This window comes from Equus caballus, chromosome 14, assembly GCF_041296265.1.
Source record: "Equus caballus isolate H_3958 breed thoroughbred chromosome 14, TB-T2T, whole genome shotgun sequence".
Taxonomy (NCBI): domain Eukaryota; kingdom Metazoa; phylum Chordata; class Mammalia; order Perissodactyla; family Equidae; genus Equus; species Equus caballus.
In genome coordinates this window covers 81,921,923-81,943,389 of record NC_091697.1, presented here as the reverse complement: position 1 = coordinate 81,943,389, position 21,467 = coordinate 81,921,923, and the positions used below count along the sequence as shown (strand labels likewise).

Sequence of the window (21,467 nt, the reverse complement as noted above, 5' to 3'; positions counted from 1 at the left end):
AAATGAGGTAGATATATAAAATATTTGTATATATTATATATGTATTTATTTATTATATATGTTTAATTATCTGAAGGAGAATTTCATTTGTAATGCAATGCTTCCATTTCAATTTAATTTTAAACTATTTAGTAAAATACTTAAATAAATTGACACACTTTTACATTAAATCACTTAAATATGTTATTGGAATAATTTAATCTTTCCTAGCATAGGGTTGAGAATCAACAGCGAATTAATGTCTACCTGAACTTCTGTTATGTAAAAGCCAATTCGCCTAGAGCACATATTCAGTTGATTGGTATTGAAAATTGTTAGAATATTTAATAACGCACGGTGCTGAGGTAGCAGGGGAATGTCCCCGAAGACTGAAAAAACTAGTATAATGTGCAGGGAGAAAATAATGTTTCTCAAAGTACAGATAGATAAAATAATAGAAAGATTGGAATGCATACAAGATGAGAGGACAGATAAATTGACAAATGGGTAGGTAAATATATATATGTCATATATATTCTAAAACTACAATTCTTAAAATACTAAATTACTGTATGTAAATATGCAGTAATTTCCAAAGCCAAAATTTTATCATTATATAGGAGAATACGTATTGGGATTTTTTTATATTTGAAATGAAATAATGACCTTACTTCTAAAGAATAGACAATAGAAATGTGGACTTGTAGTGATATATATTTAAAACTACAATTACAAAATATTTTCATATTAGTCAAAATATTGTTACCTTCTTTTCCCCAAAGTGAGACAATGTCTATGGCAGTCTTTTAATCTTACCAATTGATTAAAATATTCATTAAGACTCGTAATAGAATACATTCACTACAAATGTCTACTTCACTATGTTAGTCTCCGGTGACTATTTAGAAAGTCTCCTGTTTTGTCATCCTCCGGGGCCTCTGTGTAGCAATCCAAATTGCTGCCCATTTTCTCTTCGCAAAATTTCTCCTTCCTTTGTGTGTGATACACCACCCTTGTGTGCTGTTTTTCTTTTATTCTGACCAATCCCCTTAATTAATTTCCTTCCCCTTTTCCTTTCTTACAAACCCTAAAATATAGATTTCATTTAAGTTTCATCCCTAGGCAACTTCGCATGAAAGTTTTTCCTTGCTCCACCCATCTTTTCATCCATCCATCAATGCCTGATTCATTCAGAACCTACACTTAGTTAGATGTTAGAGATATGGATATAATTTAGATGTAATTCCTTCCTCATTCTAGAGAAGGGGAAAAATTATATATATAAAAAAAGCCAATTAAATGTTCATGATACCTGCTTGATATAAAACCGTGTATGCAAAGTGCCAGGCGCTAAGAGGGAAGTGATTCTACCAGGAAGGTAAAAGGATACATAGATTAAATATATATATATATATACACACACATACATACATATATTTTATATGCGCTGATTACTGAAGGGCAGTTATTTGTTATCCAAGTGGTCAAGAAGGGCTGGAAATTCCAATGAAAATTGAATGAGGAAGAAATGACAGCATTTGGGAATATCTAACAGTTCAATAAAACTGGAGTGACGAGAAAAGAGTCAGGATGCAAGGAATAGTATGGAAAGGTAGGCAGGGTCCAGGAAGGGAATGTAAGATCTTACATAGGATTTGAAAGAGGTTAGCTTTTATCCTATAGCAAACAGGGTGCCAATAATTATTTTAATTATGCAAAAATCACTTTGACAGCATTGAGAAAGAGAAGTCTGTGGAGGGGGTGAGAAGGTGGGAAGGATTTGATAAGTAACTTATAAGACAGCAGGGATGTAGATAAAGGGCATGGTTTGATGAAAATCCAAAGATGTAAAATATACAGAAATTGGTCAAGAAAGCCTCGATTTGGAGGTGGGATGGCTAAGGAAAAGGGAGTATTCTAGAATGATTCTTAGGGTATTTTTGTTGTTTGTGTATAATTATTTTAGTAAAAGGATGGTGTTCTTCAGTACAATTCTCAAAATTGAGAAAGAAACAGAGGAGTGAGGAAAGAAAGAGAGGAAGTTCTGTTTAGGACACATTGTGCTGAAGAAGCTTAAAGACATAAAGGCAGAGAAGTGAAAAAAAGTGGAAGTACTTGGAGCCTACTTCAGGTAATAGATGTGCTTAGAATAGATGTACTTATCTGCAACTTTTCAGCATGTTGAAACAGAAAGCAGATGGATTTGCCTAAAGTTCATTAATAGAATGGAATTTATATTGAGAAATAATTGGACAAATGCACAAAATATAAATGTATAAAAGAACTTGATTGATGCATTCATATAATAATGAAGAAAGACAATATTGGAATTATTTGCAAAAGTTAAAAAGTATTAATAAGAGAGGATGAGTATAATGTATTAGATGAAAAAAGCAAGTTTATATATTATGTATGGTATAATACCACTTTTGTAAATATGTGTATTAATAGAAAAAAACCTGGAAAATATCATCATCCATTTAATATTATGATCTTGAATCAGTGGAATTATGAATAATTGTAGTGTTTAATTTATATATTTTGCAATTGGTTTAATACTATAATATGTATGTATTGGAATCAACCATATATAATTGCCATATTTGTAGGTCAAAAATAGTCAAATATCGGCAAGTTCAACCTAATATTGTCTCTATAATAATAATTTAAAAATGATAAATGCAGTTCAATTTTTGAAGAGAGAGCATGTGAGTAAGAGAACCACCCCAGCTTAGGATAGAATATTAAGTCATATTAATATTTGAACAAGTAGATCATGGAATAAAAACTTGTACAATTGAGAAGAAGTCAGAATTATAAATGAAATCTAGTGAGCCCAGTATCATGGAAAGCTAGGAAGGAGAGATGTAATACCTTTAAGCTGTAATAATTTGTATATTCCCAGGACAGACTTTTTTTTCTTATTGTAGATCCATGTATCCACCAGCCTACTAGATATCTCCTTGTGGATGTTTTGCGTGTACCTCAAAATCAACATGTCAAAAAAATTCATTAAGTTTTCATCCTCCACCTAATCTTCAAAATTGCTTCCTTTCCTTAATTTTACATTTCCATTGATGACATGACGTGTATTCCTTTAGCAAATTAGAAATCTTAATGATATTGTTTACTTCTCTAGCTCCCAATGTGCACAGCATATTCAGTTGAGCTTAAGTTCTTCTGACTTCACCTCGTTCATATCTCTCCCATCTGTCTCATCCGTTGTCCATATTCTTCCACTGCCCTTGTTCAGGTCATATTTTTCACGCGGACGGTTGGAAGAGCCTCTTGACTCTTCTCTTTGCTTTTCAGCTCTTTCCCTATCAGTTAATTTTCTACACTACAACCAATTCTCTCTCTTTCTTTTTCAAGTCAAAACTCTGAAGCAAAATTCTGGCCACGCTGAGCTTTATTTTCTATTGCTATTCTCAAAACAACTTCTGCTTCAGGCACCAGCAAACAACTATGAATTTCTCTTAGAATCCCCCTCTTCCTTCTAAAGACTTGACGCAACACTTTATTCCTACCTCCATTATGGAATCTATCTCTTTCTACGTTATAAAACTGTGGTGAGAAGGAGTTACATCCTAGTCTTCCTTTTTTATGATTCTTAACACAGAGCCTTGCACATAGTAAGCATTTGCCAAAGGAACAAATAAGTAAATTATTTACCTACTAAGTTGGTGTTCAAGACTGACATCTTCTTATCTAAAACTATGAAGGAATAATTTAGTGTAAAAATCATTAGGTTAAAACAGATATAATATTGCAGAATGTGTGTGCTTATTAAGCTGGAAGAAAGTTTTGCTTCCACTTAAAATTTTTGGAATATATTTTATATAGTCACCTAAGTAAAAAATCTACAATGTATTAATAACTATTTAGGAAATTGAGACAGTGTTCCTGTCATAGGGAAATTTTATTTAAAGGAAAAAATTAGAAAAAAGGATTTCTTAATGTAGTCTCTTACAAGGTCTTAGAATAACCTAAACTGGCATTAATACAATTCTATGGGAAAATGTTGTTGTAATAAAAAAAAAAGCAAACCTAGTTATTTATACTTTGTAGACTACTCTCACACAAACCAACCTTGAATTTTAAATAGGCCATTAAGCCCTTAAGCTTGCCCAAGATTTGCTAATCCTGTATACAAATATACTACTATCTTTGCCACTCTCCTTAAGTCCTGCATCCTGGGCAAGTTAGACCAGGTTGTTTTTGGAATAAAGAGGATGAGGTTCAAAGTCTGAGAGAAAGCTGGAGAAAATTCTACTGCCTCAAGAAGGAAAATAAATTTGTTAGTTTTAAGAAAGTATTTTTAGATATTTGGACTGATTAAGAAAATCATTTAGTAAATAAACTAAAATCAAGACTCAAGGAGAGGGGTAGGTTTGGAATAGAGAGATTTTTAAAATGCCATTCTTTATATCCAATTTCTATAGTTTAAATTCTTATTATATTATTCCTGGTCTATTACAATAGCCTCTTGGCTGCTACTTGATCCAAGTGTTTGATCTTCCCCATTAACCTTGAAACATTCATTGATTGTCTTTGTAATAATGGTTCTCCAGGACATAAATTCTAGAAACATAAGTTTAGGAATCAAAATTCTTTCTGATATGACAGTGATTAAGCTTTCCAACATTTCCATAACATACCAACTGTATAAGTTAGAGCTAAGTTTTATTTAGGAAAAACGGAGGCTCAAAATATCAGTGACTGAAAGAAAACTGAATTCTATTTATCTTTCACCTGCAATTCTCAAGGCAAGTAATCAGATGATTACATAGCAGCTTTGCTACATAATGTCCTCAGGGACCTGACCTCTTTCCAGCTCTATTTTTTGCCATCCCTAAAGTTTGGCCTTCATCTTCATAATCCAAAATGAAGCTCAAGTGTTGATGTCTGTGTTCTAAGTAGAATTGGGGGAAAGCAGAAATGAAGAAGAAAAGAGGAGATGCTGTTGTACAACGTTTCTACTTCTGTCCCTGTAGCTATGTATCAGTCATAAGAACATAGCCAATTTAAAAGAAACTTAGAATTGAGTCTTCATTCTAAGTGTACATGGACAACACTATAAGTCAATGACTATGTATGGAAGGGAAAATGAGTATTGGGGTGAGAAACAGACAATTCCTTTATACTATCCCATCTCTACTCTGTTCTCTTGACTCCACGTCTATACATATTAACTCTTTTAAGTGGAGACAATTTTCCTGGAGGGCATCAAAGATCAAGCCAAATATGTAGGCAGCAAATTGCCAATCTTTCTGTAATACAAACCTTCACAAAAACTTACTTTCCTCCTGGTCCAGGATTTCTTCCAAGTATTGTTGTTGCCTGCTAGAATAGATAAGACTAAATAGTTTATGAAAACTTTTTTTAAGCATATCTACAGGAAATAGAACATATTTATAGGGCCTAGGATGCTCTTAAGAATTCAGTATCTGTTCATCCTTTTATTCACTATGCAATCATTCCTCACATGATTTCATTGATGTCCTCTACTTAAATCCTTTAGAAATTCCACTTGAGAATTCCTGCTCAGGTGGAGTTAGCTGAAGTGAATATAGCTCTAGTCTATTCCTAATTAATAGTTATGTCATTTTCCTGTACTTGTTATTAACATAAAAATCAGACTTGAATTCCAACTGAGATCTTAGTTCATCTCACTTTTCTTCTCCTTTTTTGTTTTTTTTGCTGAGGAAGATTTGCTCTGAGTTAACATCTGTTGCCAACCTTCCTCTTTTTGCTGAGGAAGATTCACCCTGAACTAACATCTGTTACCAATCTTCCTCTTTTTGTATGTGAGTTGACACCACAGCATGGCCACTGAGAAATGAGTAGTATAGGTCTGCTCCTGGGGACCAAACCTGGGCTGCTGAAGTGTAGCATGCTGAACTTAACCACTGGGCCACTTGGGCCAGCCCTCACCTCACTCTTCTGATCATAAGAATAAAAACAGTCAGGAGCTTCTTCCTGTTGATTGTGCTCAGACCTTCAAAAATGTTCCTGAACGGTCTGGAGTACTCTGATTTGGCATACTCTCTTTCTATCAACATAGTGAATAGCATACAGATCCACATTATTATACAGTAGCAAACTTTCTAAAGAAATGTATTTTATGTACTCAATCATTATTGATATACTATAATAATGTACTTTATTATTATAGATTTTCTTTGTGATCATTATTATCAAATACAGTGCAGTCATTTTGTTCCTGCTGAATGCAAGCATGTTCTGCACTTTCTTATTTGTTTTCATTGTACTAGTGAGGTATTAAAGCTCGTGGCTAGGAGTGAGGCAATGTAGCAAGCCTTCCTGGACTCCCTCATCCTCTGCACAGTTTAGATAGGCTACCAAAACTTCTCTGTGGTGCAGTTTCCTCATCTGTAAAAGAGACTTTAGTAGTATCTATACCATAGCATTGCTAAGTACATTAAATCAGTTTTTAGAACATGAACACTTGATAAATCTTAGCTATTATTATGCCCTCTGCCTACAATTATCTTACCCTAACTAACTAATCACATATATCTCCATTTAGAATTAATTTATTCTATGCTAATCTCACATAGTGCTTTGCCAAAGCTCTATTAAGCGACTTATCAGAGTCCACCATTTATCAAGGTTACTGTGCGTGTATCTGTGGTCTTGATGAGGTTGTGAGCTCTTATAGAGCAGGCTTTGTTTCTCCATCTGTGATTTACCTCTAACACTTTGCATTCATAGTAGTGATTTAATATATGTTTGTTTAATTACATTCAACATTTAGAAGAAAGGGATACAAATGTAACACCCAAAGCATTGTTTGGCTTTTCAAAATTCTTTCTTGATTCAGAAATTTAATTTGTGATATAAGAAGTTACATTTCAGACCGTGGACAATTACTTATATTCTTTTTTGGTGTCCTTTGCCTTCTTCACAATAGCAAACTCTTAACAGATATCTGTTGATTGATCAACTTATGGAGATTTCATTTTAAATTATCCTGTGTGCTCTGCAGACTTTGGAGAATAGTCATCATTTTATGGTCAGCCCAAATGTGTCTTCTCTGTGGAGTCTTCTCTCATCAGCCCTCAAATATTTTGTTGCTTTGTTCTTGAGTCTCTCATAATATTTTTTTATTCATTCTCTGTAAGCATTTGTGTCAAAATACTACGTTTTTATTATTTCATGTCCTATAATCCTGCATAATATAACTGAAAGTTTGTTGAGAACATGAATAAGTGTGTGTTCAATATCCTATATTTTCTTTCCAGTGTTTATTGAATTACATAATGAGAATTCCTTGTCAGCATAATGATCCCAAAATGCTGCATGATTATCAAGGTAGTTAAATAGAATTAAACGGTTCATTGGCTCACTATAGCAGTAAATAAACAAATACTTGAGAAAGACGTTTAATGAGACTGAAAGGCAATGGGATGTTTGTGTTTAGGGGTCCAACCTCTGCAACCAGATTGCCTGCATTCACATCCTGCCTCTTTTGTTGGATATGACCTTGGCTCAGTTATTAATCTCTCTGTGTCTCAGCTTCTTTATCTGCAAAGTAGAGACAATTGTCCTCAACTCTTAGGGTTGTTGGGAGGATCAAATGAGTTAATAAATGTAAAACTTGACAGTTATGTCTGCCACACGGTAAGCACTATTTAAGTATTTTCCATAGCATACTAACAAGACCATTCAGTAAATTACGGCACCCCATTTCCTGAGTATTTCAGTTAATGAATATTTAACCATACAGAATTGTTCACCTGCGTTTTCTGTGTTGGCATGTATGTATTGCTGGCATTGGAAAGAGAATTGTAATGGATATTGAAGTCGCTAGAAAGGAAAGATGAGGACAGTGAGTGCAAGGAGAGAATAGAAAATGTGGGTCAGCAGAAGAACTGGATCTGCAGAACAAAAACTCTCATACACAACTACCCATATCCAGGAAGGAATCGAAGCCAGGTGGCAGCTGATGTGGCATTTGGAATGTGATAGCACAACTCAGTTGCAGTTGACTAGTCTCTTCCTCTTAAATAACATCATGCATTTTAATGGTTTCATACTGAATGTTTAATGGCACATTTTATAAGTTGAAGCTGCCGTCTTCTCAATTTCATTTGTCATTTGGATGCCAGAAGCCCAACACTTCCTTTCACATAATTCCCCTGAGAAAGCAGCCTTATTGGAAAGTACTTGTTTTCCTCTGTTCACATGAATATATATATTAAATTTCAAAGGAATAATTTTCCTTGCCACCATATTGGCAAGTTCCACCCTATGATTTCAACAATAGGATTTTATGTTAGTTTTGGTACTTTACTTTTTCTAGATCTGAATTTGAAAGCCTTCTCACAACTCACTTTCGGATCTTTAAGAAATGTTATATTTTTATGGTATTTTTCTCTTTTATTGCTTTCTCCCCTAAGTAATATGTAATTAAACATAGGTTAAAGAAAAGCATTCTGTTTTCTTGTGATTTTTTTTTCTGCTTTAGATTGGCCTTCTGCAGCAAAGAATATCAATTCTAATTTCAGTGTGCTATTTGCCTTCACATTTTTCCTTGCTACATTTCTAGTACTCTCTTTATATTTTTTTCTTTAAAGATTGATATGTAAAAGGACAATTGACAGAATCAAATTGTTAGGTTATTTTTACAAAGCTAGTTACATTACTCAACTAACAACTAAAAACTTGGAGCATTTAGTTATCCATCTTTCCAAAGAGAACTCAAAGAAGACCTGACAATTTCTTTATCATGTATTTTTTTAACTATGATGAAATTGCACTACACAGTCACTTCTCCACTGTTAAATAAGAACTGTGGACTGGAGCCTTACTTGCAACATACATGATTCCCTGGATTCTCCATTAATCACTACTATTATTTGTAGCATCCTTAATTCTAGCAGTTGAAAAATAAGGCATCTCGTGTATTGGAGCCTGTGATTGGGCAATGAAGATAAAATTAATTTTCCTCTATTTTAATTTGCCAGTTGCCCAATCTCAGGCTTTTTCAGTACTCTTTCACATAAAATTTTAAGGAGACCATTGCTCTTGTTTTGCCTCCCGGTTTCCCATCCCTTAGGAAGCAATTCTCTGTCCCCGTGACAATTTTGCAGTTCTTGTCAATACCTGCTTAACCTGAGTCTAGGTGCCCCATGGTCTACTCTGCTAGCTAAATTAATGGATATCAGTGGCTGAACATGGCTTAAAGAAAAAAGAGATGCATATGTTACATTAGTTTACCTTCGTTACTCCAAGAAATATAGACCTTCTGCTTTCTGTTCTGAAAAATAGAGTATATTTTCTAGATTGTTTGGAGGATTTTATGAGACTTTGTAAAAGTGCTTCATATACAGTAAATTTATAAAAAATAAAATTTAACTGCTCTATTTCATAATCTGTACTTGATGGGAAACAAGTAATAAACATCAACCCTTTATTTAATTAGCACTGCTATGCCCTCTTTCAAGGAAATTCCTTGAGTTTCCAGCATTCCAAAGAGGCTCTTTTGTGAGCCACACATTTGAGTAGTTTAGAAGTCCTCAGGCACGTTCTGCTGGAGTTCCAAACCCTCTTTGCCTAAAATCTTGCCTGCTCTGTAGCCCTCTTGGCAGGCTAATGGCAAGCCAGTCTTAGGGGTCATCAACAGTATCCACTGGGTCCACAGGAAATTGCATGGCCTTATTGAGCCAAAGATGGAGAGAATAGGCTGCATCACTACAGACCTTCTCAGTAGAAACACTTTTTTTACTTCTCTTTTATTCAATTTCCTCCTACCCAAATAGGAACAAAGGGGAGAACAGCAACATCTAAGTATAAAACGAGATAAACAATGCCAGCCTCCTCTTCCAGCAGGTAGCCCCAATTTCTACGAGTGCTTCCTATGGATTTCCCTTTTCCTCAGGTTTTTCCCCTGTCAGGTGCTTAGCTCCACCCTTTTAGATGCTTCTTCCCCAGCAGATCAGTATTTTCTACAGATCTCAAAAGCAAAAAGCACTTAGTCAGGACTTAGTCAGGATCACTGTCCATGAAGGTCCCATTTCTACATGTTTCCCAGATGTTTGCTCATGCAGACCATGGGGTGGGTGTTTTGTCGTCAGTACAGTGTGCTAAATCACTTCTTACCAAACCCTGCAGGAGATGTCTTTCTTCCCTTCCTCTTCCAAATGTGGGGATATACTTGGCATCTGATGTTTTCAGCTTCGGAGGCTATAGCTAAAATTCTGAGATATCAGAAAATGTCCTTTCAAAAATCTTGTTGTTACTATTACTGAAGGAATTTCAGGCAAGAATGTAAACTAGGACAGAGGAGTTTGTGGGTATACTTCAAGCAGGCTTCTCAGACAAGTTGCAACTCTGCCCCTTGATGAGGGTGACCCTGGCTGTGATTTATAAGTGCTAAGACAATCATGTGTTGCTTAATGACAGGGATATGGTCTGAGAAATGTGCCAGTAGGCAGTTTTGTCATTATATGAACATCATAGAGTGCACTTACACAAACCTGGATGGTATAGCCTCTTACACACCTAGGCTATATAGAACTAATCTTATGGGATCACTGTTGCATATGCAGTCCGTCGTTGACCAAAACATCCTTATATGGCTTGTGACCATAATAATAATAGTAATGAAAAGATGATGATAATGTAATATTTATAGAAGTCTTATTCTTTTCCAGGAACTGTTTTAAATGTTTTGAAGGAATTTGTTTAATCTCCACAGTAACTCTCTGAGGAAGTACTATTAAAATTATTTTACACTTGAATAATGTGAGACAGAGAGAAGTTAAGTAACTTCCTCAAAATCTTACAGCTAAGAAACAGTAGAATCAGTCCTTGAATCCAGGAAGTTTGGTTCTGAAACCTCCTATCTTAACCTCTTACCTCTTACTAAGAGGTAATATATTATTACCTCATACTAAGTAAAATATAATTAAAATAATAACACCTTTATATTGATCAGTATGTTCACTTTTTAATGAAATTATCTATATTATTTATAATTGATAAAAATGTAATTATACTCACACATATATTTTTGCATCAAATATTTAGATAATATTAGCTGGTTATCTTTGAAAATATATATATATCATAAACTTACAAACCTAACCCTTAATAATGAAAGATATTTGTAAAAAAGCTGCAGCATTTTAGACAAAATTTAGTAATGGTTATTGAATGTATTAATTTAGGTATGCAGATTTAAAAATAAAAAGATTATGAGTACAAATCTTATCTTCTTGCGACATCTGGCATCTGTGTTTTACTTAACTATGTTACAAATGTTGTCCCTCTACTCAGCTAAAACATTTCTCTTCTTTCCGTTCAGTAACTGAAAAAGCTCTAGCATATTTTCATATGGCAAATCCTTAACACAAAAACACTTTTTTGATCTATTCCAGTTTTATTTCTTTCTCTCTAATGTTTTAATCCATTTATAAATACAATAGGTGGGCAATCAGTCAGTGTGGTGGCAAACAGAATTAATATTTGGGCAATCGTTTGAAATAAATACTTCACTGAGCACAAATATTCTAAATTAATAAAACTAATCTGATCTCTATGCCCACAACATCCTTAAAGAAACATATACCCATATTGAAATATACCAGATGATCCCTCCCAAAATAGGGATTATCATTAGATTTAGCCTATTCTATTAAAAAATATAGTTCATTATAAAAGATTAATTAAGCTAAAGAAGAGGAAAATTTTATTGAAGTCTTTCCTGAGATATAGACACTTTTTTTTGGCTTGTTTTTTAAAAGCCTGAGCAGGTATATGCAGAGTAATTTTCCTAGCTCGTAAAATTCATTACCCAGGAGTATTTTACTAGCATAAATTATTGCATGGTTTATTTATTGGAAGCCAAACTCTTTGGGTGACTTTGGTTGTCTTGCTACAATTAGTGATTCTTATTAAAAACACCAAAATAATACATCAATCAGGAGGGATAAAGAAAAGAAAAAAAATAACTTTGATACACTGGTTTTCTTTGTAAAAGTTCAAATTTGTGGAAGTCTGAGGTTTCTCTTGCTAACGTCATGTTTTGGTTATCCATTGCTGTGTAACAAGCTACCCTGAAACCACATGGCTTAAAGCAACCATTTCATTTTGCTAATGACTTTTAGGTCAGAAATTTGGGAAGAATTTGGCTGGGTGCTTAGTCTCTGATGGATGTAGCTTAGTTGAGGTGTCTGGTCCTAGAGAATCTACTTCCAAGTGTGACTCCTCCATGGTCTTTGGTCTTTTTCTCTCAGTTTCTAGAAAGATAAATTGTTCTTTAAGTCTCCTCCTGTGGATTAGTATTCCCAGAGCATGGAAACCTCGGGATATTTGGATTTCTTACAGTCTGGCTCCAGACCCTCAGACACCAACGTGAAATGTGCCAGTCCTCTGAATTCCTAAGCCAGAATATGGCATCGTGCCCCTTCTACTACATTCTATTGGTCAAAGCAGTCTCGATCCAGCACAGACTCAAGGAGAGGGGGGAAAAAACAGATCCCCACCTCTTTACGGGAATAGAGTCAATGGATTTGTGGCAATCTTTAATTTGAGATATATGGTTGTTATAAGGACATTTCTGAAATATTTCTGACTTCGTTTTGCTTCCTGTGTTTCAAACCAGTGCTGCATTGTTTAACATATGGCTTACCATGCACTTTCTAGTAAGAAAACTTCGAAGAGCTCAATCCCCAAGTGCCAGTACAAACACTAGCCTGGCAAAAAGTCACCTGAATTCCTCTCTGATGCACAGAACCTAAGCTGCATGGACTTGTTTTCCCAACACAGAAAACATTATAGTCAATAAGGGATTTGAATTTAGATATTTACCCAGCTTCTCTGAATCCTGGGCTCTTTTTGGCCTCAATCATCTGCCAGGAATTCTGCTGTTTTTCTTACACTTTGGTTCCTCACCTCCCCTAAGCTAATATGTGCTTCCTGGCAAATTAGAAGCATTCTGGACTGGAGCAGAGATTGTGGCTTGAGGGTAAAATTAACTCTACCAACTGAATAGGTTCCCCTGTTCATCAAAATGTGCAGTTGGAGGTTTAAAACATATATATATATATATATATATATATATATAGGCTTGGCTGTGAGTTAAAAAAAGGAAATAGAAGCTAAGTGAAGAGTTTTCAGGTATGAGGGACCCCAAACACTCTTTACTTTTATGTACCACTTAAGTCTGTGGTCATTCCTGCATTGTGCCTTTGTAGCACTATTTGAAATGCATACTCTCTACTCTCATTTTTCAGCTCTTATGTATGTTGAATATTCTTACTGAGGGCTATAGTAAGCTATCATTATTCTTTTTGTATTTAAGTATTCACTCCTTTAGTCTTAACTGCTCAAATATCATTCATGGCCCATGATCCATCTAAGGGCAATAGTAAAATAGCGTGTGCTAGTGAATATCATAGCATACCATCCATCAGATGGTTCTTGAAAGCTACATGAGACAGAATGTGTTTATGGATATGGATATATATATATATAATATTCATTATATTTTTATGTATTGCTACTCTACATTACAATATTCCAAAGAAAATTGCATTCTACATGATTTGCTTGGCCAGTGCACGCTTTTCTCTCCTGTGGCATTGGTGTGTTGTGCCTTTTATGGATGTTGTCAACCTGTGCTAATTGAAATGTTTATAAAATGCTGATTCTGAAATATTACAGCTTAGCAGTTCAATAGCTCTTTAATGGGCCCTCTGTTTTATTAATGAAATGATTTATAGAAATATTTAATCTCACTGATTTACCATTAGCATTAATGAGTCTAGTTATTAAGCACTCTATTTCCAAAGGCTATGAAAACAGGCCTGGCAAGTGTGTAGTATTTTGCGATGAGTTATTTCTGCTGAGATAGAATCAATGCTGTGGGAAGCTTATTTCTCAAGTGGAACAGCATTATTTATGAACATGCAACTTGATGACTCTTTCTGTAATTTTCATACCGTTGCTTTCTTATTTACAAGAAATTTAATACCAATTATGAAAATCATCCCACAGATCTTTTAAAGACATTTAGATGTTATATAAATATATTTTTCATATTAATTAAACTAAACTCTGACAGTAAACCATTTAAAAACACTTAAACTGATCCTTGCAGAATACACAGGTTTATTCTTTAGAGAAACCACGTTTGTAGTTCCTATTGTCTATAGTAAATATTTGAGATGACTATTACTATTTCCACAGAGAGTCGTCTTCAAATAACAAACCGAACCCCACAAAACACATTTGTACCCACTTAAGACAGGTATTTTTTCTTTTTGTGTGTTTAAATATTTCATATTTTATGGGAAGAATTTAGTTAAATATCTTAAATATATTTATGTGACATCTGTTCAATATGTGACATCACATTTTCAGTCTCTAAAATAGATGGATGTTGAGAATTTTTTCCCTTTTGACAATATTAAACAAAACTATTTAATTGCCTGTCATGGATATTAAAAAAAAGATTTCTTGGATTTCACCTTAAAGCATTGATACTCTTAGAAATGTTAGCGCCTCTTTAAGACTTCAGTGGCTATTTTGGGTTACAAATCTGTTGAAATAAATGAAATTGGGGAGAGGGAGAGTAAGCATATGTCTTTAGTTATAAGCCATCAAGAATGAGGTCCGAAACTATTCAAAAGCTCAAGATGGCATCAAATGGCTTTGCTACTATTACTCTCTCCTTCCAGCTTGTAATGTTGATGTATGATATGTCGTAATAAGGAACCGGTATGATGCAGTGACATAAAATACTAACATTATGTGGTTTAGCCCACTGAAATGGTATATTTCCTCTTTCCTTGTTCTATTTCCTCCTTGGAGCAGAATTTGTCTTTGTATTATTTGGCAGCATGTGGATATGATTTATGTTAGAGAGTTTGGTGATTAACCATAAACTTGGGGATTTTATGAAAATCCCCCTTTTATCAACTAAGCAAAATGTCCTTAACTTTTTTCTACAAGTAAATTAGTGGTAGCCCATGATTTTATGGCAAAATTTAATTTCAAGGTTTTTATTCATATTTAGAAAGGAATTTAGAAGAGAAAGATCTGATTCTTTGGCCACAGTTCAAAGAAATGAGATACAATTCAGGTAATTTATGGAGAAGACAATGTACATCTTCAAATTTGATTTTGCTTTTAGTTATTCTAAGCTACTCAAATTAATGGAGCAGTATAGGTTTACAAAATTGATCTCTTGCTAGCATTGTAAAATGAATTCTTCAAAAGAAAGATGGTTGCATATATAGTTTCAAATTTATCTGAAGCAATCAAAAAGGCTCAAGACTTTTAAATTGCCAATAAGTTATTTTGCAAAGCAATCACAGTCTACCCAACATTCTTAGGGGCCTTTTGTGATAAAAGAAAAGAATGAACATAATTCCTTTTCGTAAGACATTTATAAATTTTTAGGAGGACTTTTAAGAAAATTTGAAACCTGAAAAAATATGAATTAGCAAAAAGGCTTTGAGAATCCATAGTGAGGGAAAGATCTGTAAAACAGTAGAAAAATTGACAGAAATTAGACAGACTTTGAATAATGTAGTCAGAATTTTTAGACAAAATCCAAATTATAGAAAGTAAGACATTTACTGGTGTAATTATTTTTAAGGAAATTCTTGACTTTTACTTCTCTCTTTTTTGCCTACACAGAATGTCGTTAAGAGTGCACACAGCACTGCATACAAAATAAAGCTAAATTAAAAAAAAAATAACATGAAAATAGAATAAGTAGTAGTAATTTAAGATCACATTGTTGGCTTTTTTTTAAATCAAAGAAAGAAAAGAAGTTTAGATCTATGACTTCTTATCTATGATTCTAAAATTTATAGAGCTTTATAAAGGAAAGCTCTTTCATAACTTATTTTGTTATAAATCTTGACCTGAGCCAATACAAGTCTATTTAAAAGCTTTGTTTATTTCACTTAATGTGAATGTTCATAAATTTTGTTGATGAAACATTAAGATGTTATGTAATAAATAGTAAACATACCTTACTAGGTTTCTGAAATTATAATGAATCCAAATTCTGACATATTTGCCCCAAGAGTTTCATTCAGGATAATTTCAATATAGTTCAAATTTAATGCCTTATGTTAAGAAAAATCTCGCCTTTAGAATCTCTGTTCTCAACATCGTTTTTTTATTGTCTATAAGGGGCTGTGATTGTGAACCTGGACATCATGACACAGGTTAAAAGCTGGAGAAGACTGATTAGTCAGCCCACGTCTCCTAAGGTACATGTTTTCTTTTAAAGGAAATAAAATGTAGTGTTTTAGAGCATGGGCCTTAGAGGCTGACTGACTTGGGTTTGGCTATCAATGCCTTACTAGCTATGTGACTTTGGGCAAGTCATTTTGACCTTCTAAATCTCTGAATCCTTTCTGTGAAATAGGAATGGAAATAAAATTGTATATCTTGTAGAACTGATATAAAAGCAATGAAATATTGCATGGAGAGAATTTAGGCCAGTGCCTTATTCTTATATGCATTTAATAAATAGCTATCATCATAATAAATAAATCTAGTTTAAAATCAAAACATGGAGGGGGGATTAAAAAAAGGGTTATTTGAATCCATTCAGGATGAATAGGACTGTAATGCGGGATAACCTCTAAAACTATTTTCTAAGAGATTTTTCTATGATGGTATTCCGAAACAAAAATCTGACCTTTCTTCCACCGTTTAACCTGTTCTAATCATGCTTCAAACTTTAAACACGTCTTAAATTAACTCATTTTGGGAGGCACAGAGGGTGATATGATGACCGATCTATACCGGTGAATAGGATTGCTAGTTGCAGAGGATTCGGAACACACACTCATAACGGTTTCCAATCCACATCTCCAAAGACCACAAACTCCCCCAAATTCCTGATGGTGTTTAAACTAAGTTACAGTGAAAGTAGTTGATTCTTGTTACAACTTGTCACAATTCTCAGTGAGAAAAATCAAGTGAAAACTAAAAGAAACAAATCACTTGCTGAGTAATTTATTCATAGATAATTTGAGCCTAGAAAGACCATATAGAATTAGATAATGTAATACAGCCATCATTTTACTTTATAAATGAGAGAACAAGAGTCGAATAGGCTAGTTCGTTTGCCTAATATGACGCAGGTAATAAGTAGCAGAAATAAGCCTAGAATTAGTTTTCTAAACTAGTTTTCTACCCTTTCCATAGTAAAACTTGGAAGTGTATTATTACAAAAAAAATGTGTAGATTAGAGACTCTTCCACATGAGCAGAAAGACAATGGGTCATTATGAGAATAAAATAAATATTATTGTCTGATATTTTGGACAATTTTTTATTGTAGCTCTGTAATGGAATATTTCTTTGCGTGTAAGTGTATTCATCATGCTAGAACCCACTAGCAGTGCTTTCACGTGGAAACACTTTACATTTGGTCTACTGGCTTTGTGTCTCAGCCTGCTTTTATCACTCAAGAGACAAAAAATATTTTATAGTAGAAAATATACTGCATTAACATCAAAATACAGATTCTTATATTGAATGAAATGGGAAATGGGAAATTTTTAAAGTATAAGACTAATAAATATTGCTAGGCTAAGACACGTAGTATTAGGAATTATGAAAAATGTCAAATCTGTATTTGTTTAATTGATAAGAAGATATATTTATTTGTAATTATTTTATAATTTCATTTATTTGCAGTAAATTTGCATACAGATGTTACTTTTAAAATAGATTTGATGTGTTTTTGTTATTAGTGAATTCCAAGGAAGATTTGATGTACACACACACACACATAATTGTGAAAGTAATTTTAGTTGTATACCTATTTTTCCTATGATGTTAATGTTAGATTATTAAATATATTCATATTGTCTTGTTAGTGGTTCAGAGGACTCTAGAGGAAATTGAGGGTCAGAATGTTTGTGTCACATTTATTCCACTTTCTAGATGTGGGACTTCAACCAAATTAAATAATATTCTTAAACCACAGTTTTCTCTAAAATGAGAATAATATAATACCTACCTCTTAGGATTGCTGTGGGGATCAAATGCGACAGGGCATAAAAAGATAAGTGCTCAATATGTAGTAAATATTATTCCTGTCAATATCAACTGAAATATGTAAATACTCCAAGTTATATCAGCTGGAATTTAAAATGAATTGAATTTTTGTTTGTGAGTGCAAATTTACCATTTCTGGTGGATAATTTGAGAAAATATATCAAATGCCTTAAAATTTTTTTATATCATTTAACTTCAAGGAATTTACTAAGTTTAAGTTTGTTTATATTAAATTATTTGGTACAGGAAAGGATTTTATAAAAGGCTATTATGAAAGCATTGTTTATAAAATTAAAATGACATATGGAATGTACTATTTTGAAGCAACTGAAAATTTCTCAAAGTACTTGTGAAAGAACAAACAAAATATTCATATTCACTGGATTATGTCTAATTATAGGAATTTACTCCAAATATTTATCAAAGAACTGCACTAATACTTATAAAAATGTTAATTGGAGCACTTTTATAATTAAAAAGGAGGGGTTATAAAAATGTCCCCAAATAGAGAATTGTTCATTATGTTCATACCATATAGTATTATGGAGTCACTGAGAAGTTTTTATAGAAGAATATTTAAAGATATAGGAAATTTTCACATATTGTTAATTGGGGCAAAGCAAATTATAAAACTATCACAATTCTTGTCATAAATATATGTCTACATAACATATTTTCATAAATTTTATGAATGTTTTTTGTTCCTGACAATATTGAGAACTAATGCTATTGAAAACTCCTGACTGCCTTCCTCATAATCATTTTTAAGGAAAATATAGTAATAGAAAACATCAATTTGAAATAGTGAACCAAAGCAAAGCAAACCAAACTGTGGGAAACCCCTGGCAAATCTGAATGCTGTCTTGAACCTATGTGTGTGTGTGTACGTGTGTGTGTGCATGTGTGTGTGCAGGGAAGGAGGTGGTGTCTGAAGCCTGGGGTGGAGTTTGACTAGAGGATCTGGTCGCATAAATGATTTTTAAGGTCTGATTTGTCCTGGTGACACTGATCACTTGCTCCTTCACAAGGTCATTAGGACAGCGTAGGCACCTGTTGTGATAAAACCTCGCTGAGGAATTACTGCCCTGGGCACTCTGTCCTCCACCTCAGCCCTCCAAAAATTTACAGTTGGTAGATTACAACCTAGGCAGGCTGCCTTTTCCAATGGAGCTATTTTTTGAAGATCTAAAGATTCTGAAACCCTGTCTGATGCATTTGCCTGGTAGAGTTGCCCCAAAACGAAAAGAGCAAGGGTGATTTTGTCTCACTGGGGTTCTGCACCCTAGGGCACATGACCACCCCTCTCCTAATATTCTTTGGCATTTTTTTATTGCACATGACCAGATAGAATAGGTGATACTCCGAGTAGAAAATGAGCTTACAGCCTAAAATAAATAAAGGGGGAAGTAGAAGAAAGGAGCATTTTCTCCATATTTAAATAGTGCTTTTCCCTGCTTGCTGCATTATGGGTGATTTTTGTTTTCATGATAATTTTTTCAGTATTTTCTACATTTTCAGCAAAAAATCAAAACATGACTGCCTAGTTCATATTATCAGAATAACAAAGACAAATATTATTTTAAGCAAGATTTAATTTCATCATCTAGAGGATTCAGAGAATTCCACATTTGTGGCAACATGCACAAAGTATTACCAATCAGGGAAGCTCCACTTGTCAACTGAGAACGGTGATGTCCAGGTTTTTTACCCAGCATTGGTCAATAATCATGACTGACCACCCACCTGGTTGACCTTAGTTATTCAAATCTCCAGTCCCTCCAGACATCAAATTGATACTGCATGGCCTGAGGCTCCTGTGATAAATCACATTGTTAGTATAAAAGATCCTGGCATGGCCCAAGGTCCCAGGTAAACAAGGACACTCTTAGTATATAGGATATTCCAAGGGCTACAGTTACCTCCCAGGAGCTGGTCAAGGCCCAGACCTTTCTTTTGAATGTACAGGATTTGGACAACCCAGGTTTACTGACTTAATCTTTTCTTGTGCACATGTAAATCTTGCTTTGCTTGACTTGTGTTGCCAGAAAGGGATGGATAAGAGGATGGATGAAGGGATGGATCAGATTACACTCAATGTTAGTTGAATTGTTTGTACCAATAAACAAAATCCAAAAGGTTTAACTTTCAATACTACCTGAGAGGCAATATGTAAGAAAAAGAGGACAGATCTTCGATACAAAGTGCCTAGGTTTATATATGTGTTCTACTACCCTCCCAGCTGTGTGGTATTTTATAAACACCGTAACTAGTTGCCTCGATTTTATTGTGTGTAAAAGTGAGGATATTATTATAGCTAATTCACAGGCTTATTATAAGGATCAATGGAATTAATACACGTACAAAACTTCAAATTGCGTTTGGCAAGTAGCGATAATGTGAAAAATGTCAGCTTGTTTTATTATTAACCAAATGCTGATACATGCTTTTGTCATTTGAAAGAGTCCTGTACCTGCTGCCACTGATCATTTTATTTATTTACCATCTTATTCAGTTGACAAAGAAGTGATGTGGATGAATATATGGATTTCTACACTTCTGAGAAATTTTTGCTCTCTAATAAAATTCTACACTTTCTTCATTTAGAGAAATCACCACCCTCTTAGCCCAAGTGGAAAGAACTGATATATATTTCTCCATCACTGGCATCCATTTCACTTCTGATTTTCCATGTTCTGTCAGATAGAAATAATTTGATCAAATATAGATGAAATGAGTTTATCCTAAGTGTAGAGAAAACCCATTGAGTGAAAGAACTACGGGGTAAGCTCTTCAGTAGATTATTAGCTGGAAGGGTCAACTGCAGCTATCTTCAGGCTTTGTTATTTTTCTCTTTAAGATTTATTTTCACAAGGGAGAGGGAGTCTGGTTAATATTGGTCATGTGCCCACTCTTTAGCCAGGAGAAGGCAAGAAAACTTGAAGGACAGCCCACCTATTCTCCATCTATCACAGGAGGGTAGATGCCCTTAAAGAAAATTGAGGCACAGTTAACACAAGAGGAGATGGGATGCTATGCGTGTACACAATGCTCTTCACAGCAGTAAATGATATTATCCAAAAGTAAAGGCCATTAAAAATGTAATGTAGTGGCCAGGTACTCAAGTATCCAATGGCCTAGTTTAAGCCATAGTTAGATTTTAGAGAACCAGAGGAGACAATTTCAAGCTCTTTTGATACTATATCTCTTTCAGTAAGGGTGTGATACCTAGAGTTGAGGCCTTATCTCAATTTTAAGTGTATTAAAGTTGAAAAAATTTTATGTGTGTATAACTCTACTCATTAGTTTTACATTACAAATCATGTACAAAATGTAAATTAAACAGGATGATATAAAAAAATAGAAATAGAAATTTTAATATTTTCTTTCTATCCTACCAAGAGTGCCTCTCCTGTGTTGAAGACCGATTTA

The 21,467-nt window shown here is 33.9% G+C and overlaps 1 long non-coding RNA gene across 3 annotated transcripts in view; it reads left to right on the top strand.

Moving 5' to 3' along the window:
• LOC111767863 (uncharacterized) overlaps positions 1–21,467 on the top strand; it is a 784,370-nt gene that overhangs the window by 523,284 nt on the left and 239,619 nt on the right. For all 3 annotated transcript variants that reach the window (XR_011425153.1, XR_011425154.1, XR_011425155.1), the window contains one exon: positions 16,156–16,235. This is a non-coding gene — a long non-coding RNA (uncharacterized lncRNA). The remainder of the gene's footprint in view (positions 1–16,155; positions 16,236–21,467) is intronic.